Genomic DNA, 18034 nt, shown 5'->3' with positions numbered 1-18034 from the left:
TGTGTCACCCCGAGCCTTGCACTTGCTGTCCCCACTACCTGGAAACCCCTCCTCCACCTGGCCGTCTCATCTGGATAACACTGACTCACCTTTCAGGGAACTCACTTTAGACCATCTCCAGAAGCCTTCTGTAAGTCTCTGGCTGAGTCTTTGACTTAGCTCCTACATTTAGCTCCCCCAGGCCCCTGGGCTTCCCTTATCACACCTCTGACCACTCTTTCCTGGTTACATGACAGCATGCCCCCACTGGACCATGAGAAGCTGAAGGAAGAGATCACTCTGTCTCTGGTCATTGGTGTATGTCAGCACCTAGAATATTTCAGGGGCAACAGAACTGGAGAATTTGTCCTCCCAAGCCCATCGGTTATTGGTTAAAAACCATTCCCAAGAGAATGCAAATTCCTAGGCACTCTTGGCCCACAGGAACCAAGAAAAGTGGGTTCTAGTAGCCTCGATTCCTAAAGGTCAGTGAGAGCTCACCAGGTACTTCTGAATTAAGACACCTCCCACCACAACTCTCTCAGAAGTGAGCCCTTCCCGGGGGGGTTCCCCGCCCTTCACAACCATAGCACAACTCTCCCTGGCTCCAGAATGGGGTGTATGACCCCACTGGACACTTCCCATTATGGGTCTCTGCACTCCAGATCCCCAGCTCTGACCTCCACACCCTTTCTATTGTTTAAGGGCAAAGAAGGCCACTGACTGTCCCTTTAAAAAGAATCAATGGACTATGTCCAACTGCTGTTCATGCAGAACGCTTTGCCACGTCAGCAGTCCATTTGAATATTTGCTGCTGCGACCAAGGTTTGCTACTTGCACCTGCCAAGGTACGGGGCACATGGAAGACACTGCCTGGTTTACAGGTGTAGGCTGAGCTGTGGGAAGGGTGGACGAGAGAACAGTTTACGGTCTTAGATTGTATGATCTGTTAGGATAAGGATGTCAATTCATTCCCAAATTACATCCGCAATGCAATTGCACTTAAATCCCAGTGAATCCACTGTTAATTTGATAAAAACAATTCCAAGACTCCTTCAGAGAAATAAAAGACAGTACAAAACCATACTAATCTTATAAATATGGAGCAGAGTAAAGTTATCCCTTTCCAGGTTCTGAGACACACTATAGAGTCATAGTCATTTTATTTTTTAAAATTTTTGAAAATATTTTTCTTCCAGATTTATTGAGGGCTAATTGATAAATAAAAATTGTATATATTTAAGGTGTACCATGGAATGTTTTGATATGTGAAATGATTGCCACAATCAAGCTAGTTAGCATATCCGTCTCCTCACATATTTACCTTTTCTGCCACGAGGAGAAAACACTAAAAATCTACCCTTTTAGCAAACTTCACGTATTATGTCATAGGCTACATTATTAACTATATTCACCATGCTGTACATTAGAACTTCAGGACTTAATCATTCTGCATGATTGGAACTTTGTACCCTTTGACCAATATCTCCCTGTGTCTCTCCCCTCTGACACACATGCAACCACTATTCTACTCTCTGCTTCTATGAGTTTGACTATTTTAGATTCTCCGTATAAGTTAGATCATGTGGCATTTGTCTTTCTGTGCCAGGCTTATTTTTCTAAGCATAATGTTCTTCACGTTCATTCATGTTGTCACAAGTGGCAGGATGTCCTTTTTTAAGGCTAAATAATATTCCATTGTAGTTACTGTGTAGACCACATTTTCTTTATCCATTCATTCAATGATGGACACTTAGGTTGATTCCATATCTTGGCTATTGTGAATAATGCTGCAATGAACATGGGAGTTGAGATAGCTCTTCAAGATCCTGAGTTTGGTTCTTTTGGTAAATATTCAGAAGTGAGATTGCTGGCTCACATGGAAGTTCTACCTTTAATTTTATGAAGAACCTCCCCACTGCTTCCCTTAGCAGCTGCACCCTTTTACATTCCCACCCACAGTGTACAAATGTTCCACTTTCTCCACATCCTTGTCATAACTTGTTATCTTTTTATAAACCATTCTGCAATAGCCATTCTAACAGACGTGAAACGATATCTCATTGTGGTTTTGATTCGCATTTCCCTGATGAATACGGATGTTGTACCCTTTTCATGTAACCTGTTGGTTATTTAGGGAAATGTCTATCTAGGTGCTTTTCCCATTTTAAGTCGAGTTATTTGGTTTTTTTCTAAGAGGTTGCCTTAACTGTATATTTTGGCTATTGACTCCTTATCAGAGGTATGGTTTGCAAATATTTTCTCCCATTCCACAGGTTGCCTTTCATTTTACTGATTGTTTCCTTTGCTGTGCAAACACTGTTTCCTTTGATGTAGCCCCATTTGTTCATTTTTGCTTTTGTTGCCTGTGCTTTTGGGGTGGTATCCCAAAAATTATTGCTAAGACCAATGTCAAGGAGATTTTTCCTTATCTTTTTTCTAGGACTTTTATGGTTTCACGTGTTATATTTAAGTCTTTCATCCATTTGGGTGGGGAAACTGGGGCCTTCTATTTTAATAAAATCTTTTTATTTTTATCAATACATTTTTGTTCATATTTTATATTTTATTTTTAAAACCAGTCTAGGATTTGTTCTGTAAAATTTGAATTCAGTCAGAAGGCTGTGCTTAAGGACCTAGAAGGCCACATGTTTTATTTGGTGGTTCTCTATTCTATTGCATTGGTCTAAATATCTGTTTTTATGTCAGTACCAAAGTGTTTTGATTACTATAGCTTCGTAATATTAATATATTTTGAAATCAAGACTCTCTGATGTGTCCTCCAGGAAGGATGCCCCAGGGCTTTGAGTGATGGGCACCGAGAGCTTTGGAGCGGGGCTGGAGGTGGTGGGTTCAGACAAACTCTACTTATTGCCTGATTTGGGGACCCCATGATATTATTTCAGTTGAATTCTCTGGGGGCTTGTTGTTTTCTTCGTTAAACATAGACCAGCTGGTTATCAGTGTGAATTTTTTGTTTGTCCTCAGCTTTTTAATCACATATTAATAGGGAAGAGAGATTTGTATAGTAGCCTGAATGGCTTCATGGTTCAGGATGCTGACTCACATCAGACAGAGACTAGGGTCCCAATTCTGGCACAGCCACTTCCTGGCTGTGTTGCCTTGGTGAAGTGAATTGATCTCTCTGAGCTTCTGTCTGCAAATGGGGAAGCTAATAATGATAACACCTGCTTCATGGCATGGTACATGTAAACTTGCTGGCACTTAGTAAATGCTCAATAAACGCTAGATAGTGTAATGTTCTTTCATCATTCAGTGGGAGTCTGCAAAGGCAGGCGGGCGGGGTCGGAGTGGATCTAAAGCTTGCAGTGGTGGGTCACTGCGCGCCCGCCCGCGCTCAGCGGCTCCACCCGCAGCCAGAGGCCGCCCTCGGCTCGCAGGATAATTTCTGGCTTCCTGCGCGGCTCCGTGTCTGGCAGGACGCGGAAGCGCAGCAGCGTGAGCGCCAGGACCACCTTCATCTCGGTCATGGCGAAGGTCTGCCCGATGCAGTTCCTGGGGGCGGGGGTGGGGATGGGGCCTCTGACTGCACCCAGGACCCCCATCCGGGCCCCATTGCACCTGAACCTGGCCCGGGACCCCCACCCTCACCCTGATCAGCCTAAAGGGCAGAGGGGGTTATAACCGTGCCTGGGACCCCCATGTGGGCTCTCATATCTCCTGAACCTGGCCCAGTTCCAGCCCCCAGCTCAGACCAGCAGACAGCAGAGGGGGTTCTGAGCACACCCTTTTCCCAAGGATCTTGTTCAAATCTCTGTCCCCCTGAAACAGCTGCCCTACAAGTCATACCCTGGTGGCTGGGGGATATGACGAAATTGCCTCCTATGCTCTCAACACCCTCATCCAGTCTCCGCCTCAGACCCCCGCTGGCCCCACCTGGGCCCCACCGAGAAGGGAATAAAGGTCAGAGGTGACCTCTCCTGGGAATTTTCTGGGTTGAAGCGGAAGAGGTCATAGACCTGGGGACGGGGCAAGACAGAGCTGCCGAGTGGGGTCTCTCAGGAGTCACAGCCACCCCCAGAAAAGACAGATGTGGGCACAGCAGAGGGGGTGTCTGATTTCACCAGTCAGGACCCCTCCCCCTCCCCAGGTCCCAGAATGGAGAGGGGGGAGGGGCAGCACCTCAGGGTCCGACCAGACTGACGGGTTGTGATAAATCCCAAAGATGCTGATGGTACAGACGTTCCCTGTCGGCAGGAGGGGACAGTCAGGACAAGGTCCAAGCTGCCTGATGGGACCACCACCCTGCCCAGGAGCCTCCTCCCCCTGCCCCTGTGGGCACCTTTGGGGATGACCCGGCCATCTGGGAGCACAATGTCCTTGGTGCAGCGGCGGGAGATGGCAGTGACTGGAGGGTGCAGCCGCAGACTCTCTTTGAGGCACATGGTGAGGAAGGGCAGCCGGGCCAGGTCCTCCCTAAGGAGCACCCGCAACGATTATCCAGGGAGCAAACACAGTCCTAATGATGCCCTGTGACTCCCTCTCATGATCTTTCTTTGACCCTTAGGCCTATAACAGAATAAATTCCAGATGAATCCAAGATTTAAGCACTAGAAAATCAAAGTCATAAAGTGCTAGAAGAAAACTTGGCCTTTAGTTTTAAAAGCATCTGTGAGCAAGATGTAACACTCAGGGGGTAGCCTTAAAAATGTGAATACATTTGCATGAAAAGATTTTTTAAAGTATATAATGAGCTAACAAAGCAGGGGGAAAAATCTCCACAGAGGATCTATAAGGTTATTTGAATAAACAAGATCCCACTTCACACTGTACAGCAAGATGATGTAATATAAAGGTGTCAATTCTTTCTAAATTAACCAATATATTCAATGCAATCTAATAAAAAACCTAACTGGATTTTTTTTTTTGGAAATTGACAATCATATTGTAATTGGAAGAGTCGATGTTCATCAAGACGTACATCAATTTAGAAAGGAAAGCTAGAAGAAAGAAACCCAGCCTACCTGGTATTAAGATCTATTACAAAGGCATAGTGATACTAATGAAATAAAATTATTTTTAAAACCAGGGTTCTGCTGCAAGAACAGGAAAACAGACACATGGAACAGAGAGCTTAAAGTCAGGCACATAAATAGGTGAGTAGTTGGCATCTGGTAAGGGAGTGTCCACACAACCCTGGGCAATGGATAGATACTTTAGTAAAAGGTATTCAAACAAGTGGTAATGTGGAAATAGAAAGAACCAGATCCTCATCTACGCCATATACAGAATGGAATCTCTTCCTATAAGAGAAAGGCAAAACTGTACGGTCAAAAGTTGATAACAGAAGAGACATTTTTGTGATCTCAGAGTAGGAATTCTTAAAACCCCAAAAGCACAAAATGGGAGTTGAAAAAAAGGAGCAATAAATATGTATAAAATGAGAATTTCTGTGTAATAAAAGACACCATGGATGGAATCATCACTCCAACAAGAGATCTGGAGATAATGTCCACAATAAATATATAGACCTAAAACAATATCTAAATCTAGAACGATGTCTTGAATAGGTAAGGTATTCCTGAAAATCATCAAGAGAAAGGACAAGTCACCAGAGGGAAAAGTAGCCAAAGGATAAGATCTAAGAATTCAAGGAAGCTCAAACACAGGAGATCTAACAAGGGATGCTCAAGGTTGCTGGTTATCAGAGAAGATGAAATTATCTAACAATGAGATGCCACTTCACATCTATTCGAGACAAGAATTAACAAGGTAGGTAATGCTAGGGGTTGGCTAAGGTTTGGGGTAGAGTGGCCTCATGCCCTGATAATGGTGTGGACAGGGGCTGCCATTCTGAGTGGCCACTGCCAGTATATGGTCAAGGAAACACGATGCATGTTTTACCGCCCAGCAAGCTGGCTCCCAAGTATATATCCCAGAGAGATTCTTGGACAAGCAGATAAAGAGACATGCACAGAGATGTTCAATGTACTGGAGGGATGGAAGCAGCCTGGGTATCTAGCACTAAGGGATGAGAGAGGAAAGGACTATATGATGGTTAAAAGCAACAAACTAAGTGTACTTAGAAGCATGGATGGCTAACAAAACCACAGCGCTCCATTTCGGAAAAAGTAAGAACCAGCACAAGATCTGGGATATAAGAGCATATTTACAATTTTAAAAGACATCCACCCCAACAACAAATTTTATGAATCCCATAAAATTCTAGAGAGACCCATCTCTCTAGAATCATATTGGTGGAGGGCTTTGAAGTGGAGAATGGGGGTAAATGGGAAGAAATAAGTACTGCATGGAAAAAGCAGGAGAACTGGCCGTGAATTGAAGAGCATGGTTAACTCAACTGAGGTCCCAAAAAGTAATTAATTAAAATTTCCAAGAGTATTTTTCAAACTAGCTAACCTGAGCGTAAAGTTTAAATGGAAAAATAAGAACTCAAAAAAATTTATAAAACAAAGTAATGAGACAGAATCAACTTTATCAAATATGAAAGTATTTTAAAAGTATGATAATAGGGAACGACACCAATCGGATATCAGACTGAGGTGGGGGGTGGGGGAGGGGATGGGGGTATGCCTACACAATGAGTGCATTGCGCACCGTTTGGGGAGTGGTAACACTTGAAGGTGCTGACTCGGGAAGGGGGGGTGGGAAAGGGAGGGATATATACCTCATGATGGGTGCAATGCGCACGACCTGGGGAATAGACACGCCTGGAGCTCTGACTTGGGGGGAAAGGCGGTACAGGAGCAACATATGTAACCTGCAATTCTGTATCCCCCATAACAAGATAAAATAAAAATTAAAAAAAAAAGTATGATAATAAAGGCTTCTTTGTGTTTATATATGGCTAATAAATAGTGAAAAAGAACAGAGTCCAGAAATAAAGCCAAATGTCTAAGTAATTTTAGCTTGCTGTGAAGCTGCTATTATTTAAAATCATAAGACAAGTACAAAATATTCATTAGATTCTGTTGGGACAATTAGCCATTTGAAGAAAAAAAAAGAGACTCCTACCTCAGTATTTATACAAAAAAGGATTTCGTAGAGAAAAAAGTATTAAATATTTAAAATATTAATAAACTTTAAATACATAAAATATTTGTAAATAAATAAATAAACCCTCTAAATACTTAGGGGAAAAATAAACCTGAACTATATTTTAATATCAAAGTGTGAAAAGTTTTCCATGCATAATTTTAATAAAATAAAAACAGAAGCTTTAAAAGAAAGAATTAATAAAATTGCCTACAAATAAACAAACTAAACTAAAGCAAATAAACCAAAATCAAAAATAAAGTCAAAGACAATTGGAGGAAGAATTTTGCATAACACAAAAACTAATTTTGGTGATATATAAAGAGTTCCTACAAAATCAATAAGAGAAAAACTAGAAGAACCCAAAGAAGGAAGGACAAATTATGCAAACTGACACTTCACAGAGAAAGAAATATGTGTAAGTGATCAACAGTTGAACACAATGCTTTATTTTACCCATACTTAAAGTGATCTTCAATAAAATAATGAAGAATTTCATGGCACCTATCAGATTGGCAAACATTTTACAGTTTCATTTAAGGGCAAACATTTTCCAGTTTGTGAGGCTAAGAGAAAATTGGCACTCTCAAAATCTGAGTGTAGGAGTGATTTTTCCAATAGCTATAAAATTGTAAAAACTCAAATGGTCTTTGGTTTGGCAACCATGCTTCTAGGAATTTGTCTTGCAAAAATGTTCACATGTGTAAGCAATGGTCAGTGTACAATGATGTTCACTACACCATATTTGTTTTAGAAAAAGGCTGGAGACTACACAAATGTCCACTAGCAGGGGAACATTTTGATAAATTATGGCACATCCATATAACGGAATCCTATACAACTATTGAAAAGGAGGAATAGGTATCACTCATCCCATCATACTCTGGAGGGTAAATCACCACAGAGATGCTAGCAGGAAATTTGGCAATATCTACTATAATTGAAAATGTTTGCATAAATGTCTCCAAGAGAGGGGAGAGTCAAATAAACTCTGGAATGCTACACAGCACTCAGAAAAAGCTCCACGATACATTGGTGAGGAAAAAGAATAAGTGACTATTTTTTATGACAAACTGATAGCTCTAGAGACCTCTCGGAAGATGGAAGAGGGGATTAAGCTTGAGGACAAGGGTGACAAAAGTGAACCTAATTTTTCCTCCAGTGTTTTGTTTTGTAAAACAAAAGTGGGGGGACTTGTTCCAATGATTCATTTTACCATTCAAAATTAATGTTTCAAAACTTTATTTTGAAAACAAGGAAAAGATCTTGAAGCTGTATTGTCAACACGCCTGCCTGAGTGCCCTGCCTGTACTCCCACTTGTACTGAGACAGAGAGAATGAAAGATGGGCCAGAGGACAGAGAATGTGAACAGATGAATGTGGGCGTAGACTGAACTGTCTGGAAAGACACAGGAAGAGGAAAAGAATTGGGATGTTGGTATGAGAAGGAAGCCTATATTCATTGTAACCCTTTAGTACTGTTAGAATTTTTACCAAGTGCATAATTATTTTGAAGTTAGGGGAACACAAAAATGTCTCCCTACTTCACAGGATTGCTATACTAAGCGAAGCCTTGAAGTTGATGGCATCACCCCATAACGTGTGTCCAGTCCAGCACCTCCTCCCAATCCCTCAGCCACTGGCCCAGAAACTGTTCTCTGGACCTGCATCCCCCATCTCATCCCTTCCAGTTTGCCCCCATACCCACAGAGAGATATTTCTAATACCCAGATCTGACCTGTATCTCTCCTGCTCAAACATCTCCCGTGGCTCCCCGTTGCTCTCCAATGTTAGTCATGGAACTCTCTTCAAGAAAGAGTTTGCCATCCAGCTGTAAGGATTTCGGTGGGCTGCTAGCCTCCAACTATAGGATCTTCAGACTCTGCACCATTCAAGCCAAAACCACGCTATCTTGAGCAGCCCCCAGCCAATGACTGAGCGTGGTCATTCACTAGTGTCTCACCATTTCTTCCCAGTGTCTGATTTCCCTAACAATAGCATCCCTGCCCACTTTTAGCTGTTATCTAACATCAGCTTCCCAAAGGACTTGAACTGACACACATCAGGTTAAAGTCCAATCTCTTTACGTGGTTTCCATGGCGTCCTAAGAGGGGCTTCCATTGCCAGCTCCAGCCTCCTGGGGAGCCCCTCCCTGTTCCTCACACTGTGCATAGGATTCAGACACCTTTACTGCTCCTCACCCTCCAAACACACCAGGCTCCCTGGTGCATGCCTCCATCCTGGCCTTTGCACGGCTGTCCCCTTGAGTGGAAGCGCTGTCCTGTCCCCACGCCCGGCGTGGTGCGTTTGCATTCACTGCTTCCCTCCCCAGCCTCTCCTTTTCCTTCTGCCCCAGCGTTGACCTTGTAGGATGGACCCCAAGTCAGAAAAGATGAGGCAGTGTGGAAGTGATTACTGAACGAAGAGACAGATGACTTTTACCCACTAAGATTTTTGTAAATCAGTGGAATAGACAGTAAGGTGTGAATTAAAAGGAAGGGCAAAAATTAAGGAGGGTGAAGGTCTTGGAAAAATACAACTTTAGCCAGAAAAACAAGTGGGTAGAGGAGAAGCTTGTTGACTGAATACATGGTGGGAGGCATCTGCTCTACATACATTGTCACTAATTCTCCAAGCAGCCCTGCGGGGTAGAAATTCGTCCACATTTACAGAGGAGAAAGTAGTTCAGAAGAGAATATTGCTTTACTAATGTCACATAGCAAGTTATGGGACAATAAACATGGACTCCCTGATCTTTCCCGCCCCAAAGCCTGCAAGCTTTCCTTTGCTGGCCAGGCTGGGTACCAGACCCTGCTTCTGGGTTCTGCTCCTACTGCCACTAGGCAATAATGGCCCAACCAGGATAAAGATCTTCCCCTTCCCACCTGGGCAGCCAATGAGAGGGGCTCAGGAACAGGCCATGAGGACCGGCACTCACCATTCAATCTCTGTAGGCTCGCGGTCCCTCAGCAGCTCTCGCACCTCCTGCCGGCAGCGCTCCTGGTATTCTGGGTGCCTCGCAAGGTTGTACAGGACCCAAGAGAGACCACTGGCCGTGGTGTCATGGCCTGAGGGGCAGCCAGGCAGGCTTGAGTCTCTGGGCTGCTCCAGCACCAGGGTGTGGACAGCGCCCACACATTGAGGCTCTCAGGGAGGAGGGGAGAACGAGAGGATGGGCAGAATGGAGTGATCCAGGGTCCACCCACCACATCCCTGGGATGGAGAGACCCCTGTCCTCATGGCAGTGGTACACTGGAACCCTCACCTGCAACCATGAAGGTGTCACCCTCTGCTCGTATGTCCTCATCTGACAACTCCTTCCCATCTTCATCCTGGAAACAAGGCAAAACCCCCGAATCACACCAGCTCTGAGGGCACCTGAGTCCAACTTGAAAAATTCCTGAAGACCCATCGTGCAAGCAGGATGCCGCCATTGTCTTCTCCAGAACTTCCCCACAGGCTTCCTCCCGGGTCTCCTGCCTCCCGATTGCTCTCCCCAAACACCAAACAGGAGTCACCTCAAAAACTTATCTGTGATTTGTCCCTCCCTTCCTCAAGTGCCTTCCATAGCTTCCCAGTGCCCTCTGAATCAAGTTGAAATTGTTTGAGCTGACACTTGACATCACTGTCTATTCTGCCTCATGAATTCAAATCCCAGAGAAGCCCACCTTGGCCAGCAGGAGCACATCAATGAAGTCCAAAGTCTTGGACTTGGTCCTGATCTTGAGGAAGTCATCAACACCCTGGGTGGCAAGAGTGCGGCGCCGTCCCTGGATGATGGGAACCGTGAAGTTGCACACCAGGTTGCAGACCCTGCGGAAGCGCTTCCCACTGGGAGTGAGGTAGTCCAGGAAGTCCATGTGCAAGAAGATCTTCTTGTACCGCTTTAATATGAGAGCACTGAGCTCCAAGACAGCAGCAATGTATTCACTGGGACTCCTGCAGGACCAGGCCAGGGAGAGGAAGCAGCTCATTAACATACACAAACCCTGGGATCACTTCCCAGTCAGAATCCCAGAACCACGTTCCATCCAGAAAAAAAAGTGCCCTCGGCACCCGCTTCTCTCTCTGCCTCCCACTCTCTGTGAGCTGCCTCATGCTCCAGGTTCCCAGGACAGAGCTTGGGCATCATGTTCATTTTCTCTGTTTCTTACTCAACACAGGGTCCTGCCCATTCTTCCATGGTTTCTCCCAAATCTGTCCCATTTTCTCCACCAAGCTCAGACCTCCTCTTGTCCAGGTCTCTCTCCATTCTGTCTCTGTGTACCAGTCAATTCTCTACAGAGTCAAATGTCCAAGCTCAGCTCTGACCATGGCTGTCATCTATCTGCTCCGTGGCTCCTTGGAAAACTTGAATAAAGTTTATACTCTTTTGCCTGGCTTTTCAACGTCCTTGAGATACAGCCATTGCCTACACCACCCCCCCTACAAACTCCTTTCCAAGGTGTCTCCTTAATGCCTGCTGCACATGCTCTGCTTGGCCTATCCTCTTACCTTCACACACACAGTTCCGCCTACCTGGAAGAACTGCTCATTCTCTCTCCTATTCAGGGTCCTTCAATGCCCAGTTCTGGCTCACCTCCTCCAGGAAGGTTCTTTTGGTTGCTCTGAACAGTCCTCTTTCCTCCACCTAGTCTCAAGATCCCATGCCCTGGGCAAGGACTCACTCCTGACAATTGCTGTCGAAGCTGAAGATGCATTTCTGCAGACTCCAAGATCATGAGGCTGATGTGCTCAAACATGTCCAGATGGGCACTGCCCTCTGAGGCCAGGCTCTGCCACTTGACCTGGCCAGAGGAGGGGACAAAGCTGGAGCCAGGCCCTGGATCCCCTGAGCCCCTCCCGAACTCCCACCACCAGGATAGACTCCCCAGAACCAGACTCCTGGTCCTCTGCCCGAGGCACCCACCCCCAGGGAGGACCAGAGGTGGGTGGGAGAGGAAGCTGTTACTATTACGAGATGAAGACCCCCAAGGCTGGGAGTTAGGAGACCTGAGTTCAAGTTCCAGCACTGCCTCCTATGCTCTGAGTGTCCTTGATCAACCCATTGCCCTCCCCTAGGTCCCACCTACTCACATCTTCAGTACAAGTTAAGTTGACCTGCTTTGCTGCCAGATAAACCAGATTGGGACCCCTGCCCCTCCACTCCTAGCTCACTTACTAGCTAGTTGAACTTGGGCAAGCTCCCTGACCTTTCTGATCCTCAGTTTCATCATCCATCATGTGGCCATCACAGTCATCTCTACCTCATAGGGTTGTGAAAATTAAATCAGACAACATGTATCATGGAATTGGCATGTTTTTCTGGTATGCAGTAAGTGCTCAGTAAATGTTAGCTCTCATTATCAACCTCCACTTTAGCATAGAAGCAGGTGATGACAGAAATGTCCCCAATTTTTCATCTCTCCCTGTATCCTCAGCCTTTTTCAATGAGACTTTGCATCTCCTTCCATTGGGGGGCAGAACCTATTTCTCCACCTCTTGAATTCCAGCTGGCCTTGGGACTTGCTCCAGCCGATAAAGGAAGGTGACATCATGACATGCCCATTCTGAATGTCTCTATGCCCTCTCTGGAACCCAGGCTCCAGCCCATGAGCAAGCTACTGGAGTATGGAGAACAAATGCAGGAGTCCAGTTGGCCCACCAAAGTCATCCTAGACCAGCCTACAGCCAGCCCCACACATGAGACAGAGCTCAGCTTGGATCTGCAGAGTGTTCTACCAGACCCACTCAGGACCACAGACATAGGAGGGAGCCCAGCCGGGATGAGAAGAATGGCCCTACCTACCTGTCCTTTCATGATCAATAACAAATACTAATTCTTTCAAGCCAGTGACTTTTAAAGTGTTTAAAGAGTTTTCAAGTTATGCAGAAAGAGTTACTTTATAAGTTTCATTATTATCATCCATACTCAACAGCCCGCAAGGCTTCTGTGAGAAATACTGAAAACTAATGCCTTCTGAGCACCTACTATGTGCCAGGGACATGACTCCACTAAGTCATCTTAGCTACCCTTCAAAGGGGGAATTGCTATTTCCATTTTACATATGGGGAAACTGAGGCTGGGGGAGGACGAGCAATGGCTCCAAAATCACCCATCACATCCAGGACTCTAGATCAGGTCTCTCTGAGGTCCCTTTGCCCCCAAGGCTCCAGCTGGGACTCTGGGTTTAAGGAACTCACATGCATGATGTTCACGCTTTTGTTGAAAATTGTAACATAGGGCTTCAGGATCTTGAAATGGAAGGCGGGTGTCAGCATGATACGGCGGTGTTTCCACTTGTCACCAATGCTCAGCAGGAGCCCCTCCCCTGGTAGGACAGCCGAGGGCAATGGGCAAAGACAGCATCTTCTCCTGGCCCTACAAGGCTGTCCCCATCCCTGTTCACCTGCAGGTACTCACCCAGCCAGGGCTTCAGGAACTTGCTGAAGACCATGTCCTTGGGCCTGATGGTGTCTGACAGAAGAAATAGACCCTCAGAAGCCATGGAAAGAGCAGGTGGGAACTTCAGAAGTGAGGGGTGGGCTCCCAGCCAGGGATTTCCCTTCCTCATCCTGCCTGGCATAGAAAGAGTGAGGCCAGTGGTGTCCAGAACACAGGTGACACTGAGGTGGGGGCTGGTGAGTACATGCAGAGAAGAGGAAGGTGGCTGAGGGAGCAGAAGGAGGGAGGGACCCGGGTACTGCAGGGGCCACACAGCGGCTTGGGGCAGGAGGAGCTGGAAGCCCTCAGACGTGCCACGGCGCCACACCACCTCAGGTACTCTGCATGGTACCTGAGGCATTGAGGACAGACCGGACGAAGTTGGGGTGGCACAAAGTGACGACGGGGAGGGTGGAGCCCAGCCACTTCATAAAGCCCTGGGGATAGGTGGCCACCAGCTGAGTCACTTCCCTCATCCCCTGCTCCGTGTTCATGACCTGCAAGCAAGGCAGGGCCGTCACCTCCTGTGACAAATAATTTCAGGTGCCAACATGACTGGGCTAAGGGATGCCCAGATAGCTGGTAAACATTTTTCTGGGTGTGTCTGTGAGGGTGTTTCCATAGAGATTAGCATTTGAACCGGCGAACTTCGGAAGGAAGATCCGCCCTCCCCAGTGGGGCCAGGCACCATCCAGTCCATTGAGGGCCCAGAGAGAACAAAAAGGCGGAGGAGGGGACTAGGCTCTGTCTTCTGGAGCTGGGACATCCGCCTTCTCCTTGGACATCAGAACTCCAGCTACTCTGTCTTTCAGACTCTGGGACTTATGCCAGCAGCTTCCAAGTTCTCAGACCTTTGGACTCACAGTGGATTGGTTCCTTGGTTTTCCAGTTTGCACACAAGGTACCACGGGACTTCTCAACCTTCATAATCACCTGAGCCAATTTCCACAATAAATTCCCTCTTATCTCTCTGTACCTGTATCTATATGTATATATCTTACTGATTCTGGGGGACTGTGACTAATATACTGCCCCAAGAGGAGCCACAGCAGGGCCCCCCTGCAGCCTCCAGACATGGCGCAGCCTCTGCAGTGACCGGCGTGTCCAGTTTCTGCACAGGTGGAGGGAATCTCTGCTTCCTCCTGCTCCTTCCCTATCGGGACTGTCTCAAAGTCCCAAGCGTTCATCCCAGGGCCCACAAAGAGGCCCACCTTGGATGGAAAAAATGGATTTTCTCATCTTGGGAGTGGTTCCAGCCCTGGGGGCAGCCACAGAGCGAGGTCCCCAAAGGGCAGCAGTGTGACCTCAAGACTTCAGCATCAGGGCTGGTTTCCTACATCTTCCCACAGCCAATGGGTTCCCAGTTCCTCCAACCAAGAAGAAAGAGTCTTCAGACCTGGGAAGTTTTTCATGCCAGCCTCGGGGAGCGTGCAAAAATGTAGGTTCAACTTAAGCCTGGCCTCAGCCAATCCCACAGGCAGCTCAATGATGCAACTCAGTTGGAAACTGTCTTCAGCCTGAGGTCACAGGGAGTTCCAGATCATGACTAATACAACAAGGGTGTGGGCTCAGCTAATGTCTGGCTGCTGCCTGAGCCCCTGGGGATCCCCCAAGGGTGCATTGCACACAGAGTCACACCACTCAGAAGCAAGGAGAACTGGGCATTTGCATACCCCTAGCAGTCAGTTACTGGCAGCAGGATCCCACCCCACCCTGGGAGTGAGGGATTCAGCCTCCCAGATGTCACTGAGCAAACCCCCATCTCTGGAAGTTCCACGAACTGAGGGTGATTCTCAGAATTAGGGGACAGCCGTGAATAGTGGGGACCACACTCACAGCGGGTGGCAGAGGGCGCCCTGGGCTGTGGAGGGCTCTGGGCAGGATACCAACGGCATCTACCACAGACACATGGAGAGAGACAGAAAGAGGGACAGATGGAGGCAGACACAGACAACTGAAGGAGGACGCTGCAGCTGACAAGGCGCTTCCTCTAGACACTTTTCTCCTGGCTTCCAGGACAGCTCTGTCTCCTGGTTTCCCTCCCACTTTTCTGGCAGCTGCTTCTCTGATACCTCACTTCTTCTCCTCCACCTGACCTCCAATGATGTTGGGGTTCCTGGGTTCAGCCCTGAGCCCTCCTCTCTCTTGGGGGTCTCTCATTCTCCCAGAACCCAGCTTCAGTCCCCTTCTCAGCCCTGGTACCCCAAAGCCCCCACTGCCAGCCACTTTCTGGGCAGCCCCCTGGACAGCCCAGACCTCCAGACTCAGGGTGGCTCAAACAGCTCTATCATTTTCCTGCAAACTGCTGACACACCCTCCACCGCTCCCCACTGCCATCTGTATTAACCCCAATCCCCACCTCCCCAACCCCTTTTCTCTGCCCTGGTCACTCTGGTGGCACCGATTCTCTTCCGTTGCTCAAAAGCCAGGTGCTCACTCTCCAGCCTGAGGCCGTGGGGCGGGCTACCCCTCCACAGGGAACACACTTTCTCTCCTTTGCTTACAAAATTCCTACTCATCCTTCCAGACCCACTTCCAACAACCCCTCCTCCAGGAAGCCTGCGTGCCTGCCCCAATGGTAGAAACCTTGATTCCCCTCTGGGGTCCCCCAGCCCCTATCTCTCCCTGGACCAGCCCTGACCACACAAGATTGGGGGGGTCTCAGTCTCTCTAGACCTGGGTCCCGAAGATTGGGGGTGCCTCCAGGGCAGAGCCTGGGCTGAGTCTCCCCAGAGATCTCCACAGGGGGGTTGGCAAGTCAGTGAGAGAAAGGAAAAGGTGACCAAGGCGCCCAGAGCAGCAGGGGCCTTGGGTTCTGCAGGGGCCACGCACGAGCTGGGCAGGGAGGGGCCGTCAAGTTTCAGACTGTGTCACGGCCCCACCACCAGGTGTTCCAGGTGGGTCCTAGTGGCGTTGGCAACAGACCAGGCACCGTCGGGGTGGCACAGACTGAGGAGGAGGAAGATGGGCCCACCCACCTCTTAAACCTTGGGAATAGGTGGACAGCAGCTGAGTCAGGACCCTCAAGCCCTGCTCTGTGGGGTGACCTGCAAGGTGGCCGTCACCTCCCCAGAAGGAGCCACAGCCCGTCCCCCCTGCAGCCTCCAGAGGCGGGTGGCCTTGGCAATGAGCTGTCTGTCTGGATTCTGCACAGATGGAGGGAATCTCTGCTTCCTCCTGCTCTCTTCCTCTGGGGACCAAGGTGCATCCCAGGACAGAGGGAGAACAGGAGGTGCGGGGAAGGTCGGGGCAGCCAACAGTCAGAGAGCTGCGGGAGACGGCCGAGGTGGGCCAGGAGGGATCCATGGGATCTGGGGGCCTGGAGGTCGCTGTCATCTCAAGGGAGCACGATAGGGCTGAGGAGCAGGGGAGCAGTGAGCGGGGAAATAGAGGCAGGGAGTGAACACAGCCTGTTGCCCACGAGGGGACGGCAGAGCCAGCCGGCTGGCAGTTTGGGTGCAGAATGAGGTGCCCTGCACAGGGGGCGGGTGGGAATTTACATGTCACCTGTCTGTCCCGTTTTGTGACTCTCTCCTGCACCCCTGCAGAGAAGCCTCAGAGGAGCTGGGTGGTTTATCGCATCCAAGGGCAAGGTTTTTCCAAAGAGCCATGAGGACGGGGGTTCCAGGCTGGGCTCTGGGATGCATCGGGACAACAGGGACCCTGGACGACAGGGTGAGAGGAGGAAGCTGCCCAGGAAGGGGGTGGGGAGAGACTGCGATTCTCTCCGTGGCCCAGCTGTGCCGTGGGCAGGGGTCGCAGCCGATCCCTGGGGGGAAGCCGCTGGCCGGAGAGAGGCAGAATCTGGCCTGAGGCCGACTGGGATGGCCCAGGCAGGGGTCAGGCCCGGTCAGTGCTGTCCCTGAGGAGGCCTCAAGTCCAGTGATGAGACTATGGGTGGAGCGGGGTCCCTGCTCTGTGCAGCCCGCCCTGGAAGCCCCCAAGTAAGAGAGGGGTGCACTACTGTGGAACAGGCGGGCAGAACTGGACCCGAAGCAGGCTTGGGGCGTGGAAGGGCACCAACGGGAAAGGCATGGGGCATGGGCTGGGCGGAGGGAGGAAGGGATGTGGTCGGGCAGTGGGAAGGAGGGGCTCCCCTCGGCCGCCCTCGCTTCCCTGCCGTCCCAGCCCCCAGCCCTCCTCCACCCCCGGCTCCCTGAGCCCCTTCCCGGCCCTGGGGACGTCCACCCACCCTGACACCCCAGTCCCATCCTGCTGCCGTACTCACCAGGCTCAGGTGGCCCCAGAACCAGCTCTGTTTCGGGGGCTGCGGGAAACAGCGGAGGCGGCTGCAGGTGCCATAGAAGGCGTAGGTCCAGGCCAGGACGCGGGCCAGGAGCCAGGTTGCCCCGACCAGCAGCAGCAGCCGCCAGGGGGAGGCGGCCACCGGCCCCAGGCCCAGCCAGGACAGGCTCAGCTGCGACATCTTGCAGGGCAGACAGGTGCAGAGGGAGTTCCTGAGGCCCAGGGGAGGGAAGGGGACTCCAGGGCCAGTGCAGAGGGGCAGGGGTGGGAGGGGTCACAGATGGGGACGCAGGGGCTGAGAGCAGGGAGGGAGACCCAGGGACCCCAGGGGAAGAGGCAGAGTGAGGGGACAGAGCGACACAATCAGGA

At 49.1% G+C, this 18034-nt stretch overlaps 1 pseudogene; it reads right to left on the bottom strand.

Annotated features, from left to right (window-relative positions):
- Positions 1–3296: 3296 nt before the first annotated feature.
- LOC138380897 (cytochrome P450 4F2-like) lies at positions 3297–17846 on the bottom strand (annotated as a pseudogene).
- Between the last annotated feature and the right edge of the window lie 188 nt (positions 17847–18034).

The sequence above is a fragment of the Eulemur rufifrons genome, chromosome 2, assembly GCF_041146395.1.
Source record: "Eulemur rufifrons isolate Redbay chromosome 2, OSU_ERuf_1, whole genome shotgun sequence".
NCBI lineage: Eukaryota > Metazoa > Chordata > Mammalia > Primates > Lemuridae > Eulemur > Eulemur rufifrons.
The sequence above is the reverse complement of the archived record's forward strand: the minus strand, read 5'-3'. Positions and strand labels throughout refer to the sequence as shown.